The sequence below is a fragment of the Cornus florida genome, unplaced genomic scaffold (genome assembly GCF_030987335.1).
Source record: "Cornus florida cultivar Cherokee Brave unplaced genomic scaffold, ASM3098733v1 CherokeeBrave_3.0.0_Hap2_Chr04, whole genome shotgun sequence".
NCBI lineage: Eukaryota > Viridiplantae > Streptophyta > Magnoliopsida > Cornales > Cornaceae > Cornus > Cornus florida.
The window spans coordinates 90,539,162-90,547,318 of record NW_026775574.1 but is presented as its reverse complement, the minus strand read 5'-3'; positions in this window follow the sequence as shown (position 1 = coordinate 90,547,318).

The following is an 8,157-nucleotide window of genomic DNA, read 5'->3' as shown; positions in this document are numbered from 1 at the left end:
TATGGGTGTTAAGAGAGGAATTAAAGATCTTTTATGCTAGTTGATGACAGTGGTATTTGGTGTCGTATTGCTTTTAGCTTTTTATGGTTGTTTTATTGAAGTATGATTGGGATTTTTAGAGCAGGTATATAACTGTATAGTTGTTGAGGTTACGTAGAGCAATGGATTAACAGTGAGTGGATCTTATGGTTGCCTTGTGGACTGTGTGAGAGTGTGTTTGATGTTTGGACCTGAGGACAGAAACGATGTCTGTGTTGATACCGGATTGATGACGAGAATGGCCTGGCCAACCATTTCTCCTGAATCAGTCCCTCTTAGCACGATGTCGGGTCAAAGGTCAATGATTGTTTCAATTTGTCAAGGATAGTGAGAGTACGGTATTACGCGTTGTGTAGGTGTGACAGTGTGGATTCGGATGATTTGTTTTGGGTGACGAAGCATGTTAGGTAGTACCAAGTGTCTGATATAGGGTTTGCGGTTCGATCATTGATTGTTGAAGATCTTGTTTTGAGAATTTGGGTTCTAAGTACAGGATAGTACGTTTTATTGTTCTGGTGATTCATGATTATATAGTCGTTAGGAGATTCATTATTTAGTCATCTTGAGGATGATAAGTTTAGTGATTGCCACTTGGTGTGGTTGGTAGTCGTTGTACGGGTATGTAATAGTGTAGTTAAGTGTTAGGTAATGAGTATTTGGTCTGACAGAGACGTGTAGATTAGAGTTGAACTTCATTATGAGATGGACGGGGTTCCTTGTCTGGGATTTATATGTCCTTTTAGGGAGGAGTTGAGACAGGATGTCGTCATGTTCAGTGGTCTTATGACCATTCTCCTTGGACTTTAGAGCCTTGCTTAGTAGGGTAGAATGGGACGATGTTCATTTTGAGTCGAGTATAAAATCCAGCTAGTTTATGTTATAATGTCGTGAGTAATGAGTACCCTCATAGGGTGGTGAGCATTGTGTTTTTGCGGCAGTGGTGTGTGATGCCTGGTGATGTCCGATGTCAAAGGTAATAACGTTGGTGAGTTCATGATTTTGGGGTTTTGTGAGGTGTTCTCGAGAAGGTGTGTAGTTATGGGCCTCTTTCTTTAAGGATGGTAGATTTCGAGGACGAAATCTTTTAAGGAGGGTAGATTGTAATGTTTATGATATATATATATATATAAAAGAAATAATGTTAAATGTTATTATAATTAGGCCGTGGGACCCGCATGCATTTTTAGTCATTAAAGGTCATTTTACAGACCATATTCTCTCTCTGCTGTTACGTTTTCTCTCTCCCTCTCTGTTTTCTATTTTCTTTTTCTTTTTCTTTTTCTTTTTTCTTACACTAAAGTCTTGATTTATCCTTCATTATGGGGAATTTTTGGGTGTCGTTTGCGGCAAATCGAAGAGCTCAACGAGATCTTCAAAGGTGTAAGCAATTTCAGTTTTGGTGTACTATAGGAATTTCGAATTTTTGGCTCACTTTGGGGATTTTGGGGCTTTTCTACAATTAAGAGGTATGGGTGCTCTAATTCATATTTTCTTTGATCTTTTGTGAGTTTTCCCCTTTAATTTGATTCTAAGCATGTTTGATTTTAGCAATTTTGCCTATGTTGTTGTGATTGTAGGTAATTAAAGTGATGGATGTATTATATGTGTTAATTGAACCAATGATTATGATTTATATACTTGGTGGTGAAGATACATGCTTAGTATTGACATTTTAGGTGCCCTATGATTTTTAATTGTTAAGTAAAGTGATGTTGAAATTATGAAAATAAATGTTAGGATTTCCCTTAATAATGTGATCATGATGTAGATGGAATGTATGTGATTTATTGTAAATTTTTCTTAAGAAATTGCAATGATGCTAGATATATGATGCGTATCTTTATGTGTGTTATGTGTAAATAATATATGTGTGTATGATTTGTTGATTGGATATGGAAAGTATGCTTTTGTGATTATGCCCTTATTTAATATGTGTAATTGTAGAAATTTTGTTTACTGAAAGCATGCTATAAATTCATGAGAAAATTCTTCTTTAGTACGAAATGTTGTTAAGGTTTGATGATGTGAAAATTATGGTAAAATGTGAAGCATAAAACATTCATGCATCCACTAGGAAAGAAAAAAGGGGAAAAGTATTTTTTTTAAACCAATGAAATAGTTTTGAGGAAAAGTTTTTGAAAAATGTTTGTGAAAACCCGGAAGCCTAAGAGGCGCCTAGTGGTCCGTGGTGTTAGTGTGGTCTAGAAAGGGGACTAGGGAAAGACCCTAGTGTGGTTGAGCTAACCAGGCCGGATGCTACTCCTTGGAAGTGTCTTGTGGTCGTGGATGGTAAGTCAATCCCCCTTTCGTGACGCCTTAGAGGTGCCTTGGGTCAGATTACACTAACAGTTTGGAAGTTGAAACAGTATGGTTTCGAAAAACGGGGAGTGACATTGCATGGCATGGCACATTATTGGCATACGTGGTGCATTTGATAATTGGTTGAGATATGTATGTTTGTTGATGATGTAGTGGTTTTACTTGACTTCCGAGATATGATTTCGTTCTCTTACTTTATATTCTCTATGCAGATTCACGGGGTCATAAGAGGTGTGTCTTAGACACTTCCTACTGAGCGTTTAGCTCACCCCATCATTTTAACATTTTTCAGGTCACGGGAAGGAAGTGGCGGACGAAGTTCCTCCACATGTTTTGATGGGTTAGCGGACTGTTTGACACATTTTGTAGTTATGATCTGATTTTATTATTATTATTATTATTTATAAACCCTGAGATGACACGTATATTATGTATTGATATAGGAAAGAACGGTAACGTATTTAGTTGACCTCGAGTTCGGGTAAGGACCCGGTTAGCGATTCGGACCCTCAGGTTTGGGTCGTTACAATTCGATCTTTATTGGGACTAATTTTTTTTATATGTTATGCTTCATATGAAAATGAATAATTCTGCAAATTTTCTTGCAAATAACCCGAGTATTTTATAAAAAATAAAATAAAAGAAGATTGTTATAGTAGATTTTTAGATTGTCTATTTCTCTCTGGTTATAAAGTTTTGTTAAACAAATCTAATATTTCTGGAATCCTTGTTTTATACACTTTCCGTGCATATATTATTTGAAATATTTGGATGTACAGTTTGTAAGATATGAAATTTTGAAGTTTAGAAAAATTAAGATTTAAATAAAAAGGTATTATGGTCCAAATATCAACTTTTTTACCCCCTTACATAGTTGATGGAGGTATTCGGTAAAAAATTAGATAAGATGATTTATTGAAAAGGGTTACAAGTCGAGGGGGGTTCTTTGGTAAAAAATTAGACGAGTTTATTGGAAAATGTTACAAGTCGCCCTATTATTTTTCTTTCAAATGCTTTTGTTTTTATTTTGGTAATTACCTTTTATTACTACCGTAGGTGGTAATGGTAAAATTAAATAAAAAAATTAAAAATAAGGTGAGAGTGGTTTTGTGTTAAAAGGAAAGGATATAAGTAGGTTCGAAAAATGACTGTTAGATAATCCGACGATTCTCTACGGGGAGTAAGAGATCATGACTATATATAGGGCGAATTACAAAAAATAAAAATAAATAAAAATAAAAATAAAAATAAAAAAACAACCTTGACTATTACTCACTTACAAAAAACTCGAATACTTTTAACAAGAAACTCCCTCAACTATACTGAGGGGTATTTTAACTTCACACCGTGTAATGATTTTTTGAAATAATTTTTTGGACCAAATTACCCCTCAAAAACACTATTCATCTTCTTCTTCGCATCTTAAAAAATAAATTTCTTGCAAATCTAACCTCTCCCTTTTTTTGTTGCACCCAAACAAAGAAAACTAGGATGATGGATCATCCCCACCTACCCAACAAGTAATAATGTTGGCGTCAACTTGGAACCCATAGAACCCACACACACACACACACACACACACACACACACACATATACACAAATAAAAATACTATTCATCTTCTTCTTTGCATGCCCAAACTGATCTTTCTGGCATCCCATACAAGAACCTTTATGAGAAAAAATTGTAGTTTTTACATTCCCCATTTTTATTTCTTTGTTTGCCTTTATTGTAACACAGAATATAAAATTGGAAACAAAAAACATATTCAGTAACTATTAACAAGTAAAGAATAGCATGAAATGCTACAAGAATCAATCCAAGAACATTTCTGCTGCAATAATGTCTCGTATTCCAAAAATAATTAGGTTTCTACTTTATAGTTGTTTCATGCAACAAGAATCAATCCAAGAACATTTCTGCTGCAATAATGTCTCATATTCCAAATTAATTAGGTTTCTACTTTAAAGTTGTATTTTATTAAGGAAAATACTTATCGGGATATGCTTGGGCTCCAATGATATTTAAGAAAGAATTAAGATTTTTTTTTTTTTTCGAAAGAATGCCAAGAAAAGATGAATAGTGTTTGCATTCTGTCTCCTTCTATTCATATTTGTGTGAATATCATTTTCAGAAGAATATAGAATTATTGTATAATTTGAGAATCCCCTGTCGATTATTCTGTCTCCTTCTATATTCTTCTGAAAATGATATTATATATATATATATCAATTAAACTTTACCTCGATTGACTGCGAGCTTTTCGAATTCGATTCTGCACAACTACTTCACCTGTTATTAAACAAATAAAAAGTTCAAGAATCAAAAATTAAAAACACATTATCAAAAAGTTCAAATATATATATATATATACACACATACAGTTTCAAAGCCTACCGAAAATATGCCGATCAAATACTCTGATTGCAAATCATTTTTCACATTGGGATCTAAAAATTTATAATGAATTTTCGAAATTCAAACACTATTACCTTCGAACAAACGCGGAGGGACTTCGTTTTGTGAAGTTGGAAGATTCAACCCGGTTGTTTATATAAGGTAAGGATGGGATAGGATCGTATGCACAGGAAGATTCGTATGCACAGGAAGATATGTTTACAACATGTTATTTAATATTTACTGAACTGTTATAAAAAATGTATTTTTCTAACATAATTAAATGTTATGCCGTGATAGAATTAAAAATGTTATGAAAGAAATTTTTTTATCGCATTTTTTCCCTTCTTTTTAACCGCATTAAATTCACATTGTATTTTCTAATTGTAATAATTAATAATTTAAGAACACAGGACTCAGCATTTTAATTTATATAACAAAAATTGGACAATCAAAAAACAAGACATTCAAAGTTTTTTTCTACAATTAAACATAAAGTAGAAGAAAATTCAGAATTGCAAAATGTGTAAAATTTATATAACAAAATTTTGATCACCAAAAAATAATACATTCGCAAAGAAAAAATGGCTAGATTATGACATTGGATAAAATTGAAATCGATACATTGACGAGGGTGAAACAAAAATTAAGAGTAATTTTAAAATGTCACCTCATTCATTAGAGCAAAGTTCTCGGTCAAAAGTCTTCTTTATTACTCCACACTTTTGTCGCTTATTCTGTAATTTCTTTCAAATCTTCTTATGCTCATTTGCTGTTTATGTTATCATTCAAAACACAATGAAAATGATAGACTTATGTAATATTATTGTGTAATTTTGTTTTGTTTGCCATAAAAGAAGAGAAAAAAAGAAAAATAATTGAAAGCATATTAAAAAAATGTTGCAAATTTTTTGAAAGTAATAATAAGACGAAAACATATTTGGTAAAAATACATTGTAAGATTGAGAGAAAAAAATATTATTTTTTATTTTTTTATCATGTCTATATAGCATACTTAAAATCTAGGGTCTTGCATGAGTGAATAATATGTTATAAAATATTATTTAGCCATTTGAACTAATTTATTAACTTCTAATAAAATTATAAAGATTAAATGTCTACAAAAATTGAGATCACCTATCATTTACCATATGATTGGAGGTCAATAAGGTAATTTTGTTGTTAAAATTCATTGGTGTGAATTCACAAATGGGACCAAATAATGAACAATACCAATAGAATAATACAATGGAAGACCAGACACGGGAAGGCCCTTTTCGTGAGGAACAAACTCCATTAACTGAAACTTCGGAAAACTACACTTATATAGGGTTAGTAGCATTAAATAACAAAATAGTTTATTTTAAAAGTTTATTTGTTACTTTGATTGAATTAAGTAAAATAATCAATAATTTTTGTTTAACTCCAAATGCCCTCCAAACACTTATTCCAAAATACTAAAAATTATTTCCCTAAAATCAAGTATTTTCTTTAAATAATTTATTTCATTTAACTTTGAATCATATTGCCACAACTTTCATATACACGCACACAATAACTTACACAAATAATAAAAAAGATTCAATGTAGTAAAAAATTAGGCAATCAAAGATGAGTCCCCAAAAAGTAAAATATAATTAAACTCAATAATATATAAATCGTCTTTGGTATGGTGCATGCCTTGAGATGATCAATAAATTTTTTGTCACAATTAATTACACTTGTTTTATAAAAAATAAAAATAAAAATAAAAATTGATTGTTGGTGCACCATTTAGTGAAACAACCGTTTAGTTTTTTCATGATCTCCCCCTTTCACCATTTATTTTTTTTCATGATCTTTGTTTCTTGAATAATTTTAGTACTGGTTTCACATTTATTTCTTGGCAGGGTTTACTAACTGCATCTCCCTAACCAACCTCGTGTTGGCATACATGGATGTAACTGGGCAAGTTCTCGAGTACCTCTTAATTAACTGCCCATTTTTGGAGCAATTGTCTGTGCAAGAATTTGATAGTCTCATAAATTTGAAAGTTCCTGATCTAGCAGTCAAATTGAAGCGTTTGGAGATAACTTTATGCTTCAATGTGGAAAGTATTGAGATTTTCGCAATGAATCTTGTGTCATTTAAATACTTTGGACCAAAGATAAACTGGCCATTCAAGAATGATCAGGAGCCTGTTGAATTGTATATCGGGGGTGAGTATTGCGATTATCTAATTTATAACTTTTTGGAGACTTCAAGCAGTCTTTCTCGGCTAGAGAGCCTGACGTTGGAGTTCAACTGTATTTTGGAGGTTAGCAAGTTTAACTAATTCATTTTATCTCCTCCCCTAAATTTATTTTTTTTTTTTTTTTTTTTTTCTATTCTAACATAATTATCAATCTGTGCTTATTTACGTTTTATTTGGTTTATTCAAAATTGTATTTAGTTTGCGAAGTTTCCTATATTTAATAAGCTCAAGCACCTGGAGTTGAGAATTGATGTAGATGATAATGAAAGCCTTATGGTTTTTACTCTCCTGATAGAGGCATGTCCTTTCTTGTATAAATTTGTGTTGGAGGTAATAACTCTTACTTTACAAGCTGCATTTCTAAACTGTGAGGTCTATTGATTTCGTAATTGAAATTTCAAATGGAAATTTTCACCGAGTCTTGCAATGTTATGTAGTGATTCTATTTTGCTTATGATTTGATGGTTGGTAATTTGGTTTTGTATGCTAATGGTTTACTTGCATGTATAAAAGCACAGTATGACTCCATTCCTCCCTTGTTACAGCTTTTATTGGTCAAGTGCGAACTGAGAAGAAAATGGCAGTGTTAAAATTTGGCCCCATCATTACCTCAAGGTGGTGGATTTCATTGGGTTTGCGGGGCATATAATCGATGTTGAACTTGCAATGTATATAATCAAGGGTGCTGTCAAGCTTGAGAAGATTATTTTTGATCCTCGCAATCCAACCCTTATAGGAACCCATTTGAGTTTAAGGAGACGAAAGATAAAAAATCAGCTAAAAAGCGCACCGAGAAATTTCAAACCAAACTTCTTGCTGGAACAGCTTATTGGTAGGAGATCCTTCTCTTGTAAATTATTTGATATTTATGTAGTGGATAGTTATAATTTATTTGACATTTATACGGTGGATAGTTTGAATCTTGAAAAGAGACTTGTGAAGTCCATCAATATTTACATAAACATGTGTCACATTAGCAAATACTGTGTGAACGTCTTTGAAATTTTCGTGAGTTGGTAGTTTACAATATATGAAAAACAATAAGTTGTATAAAGCATTATAGTTTAAAATTAACATTTTATCTCACACTTCTATCCAAAAATTATAGGCTAGTGCTATTTTCTCAACCTTTTGAAGTGAAAGATGAGGGTACGAATCCCGTAGGAACA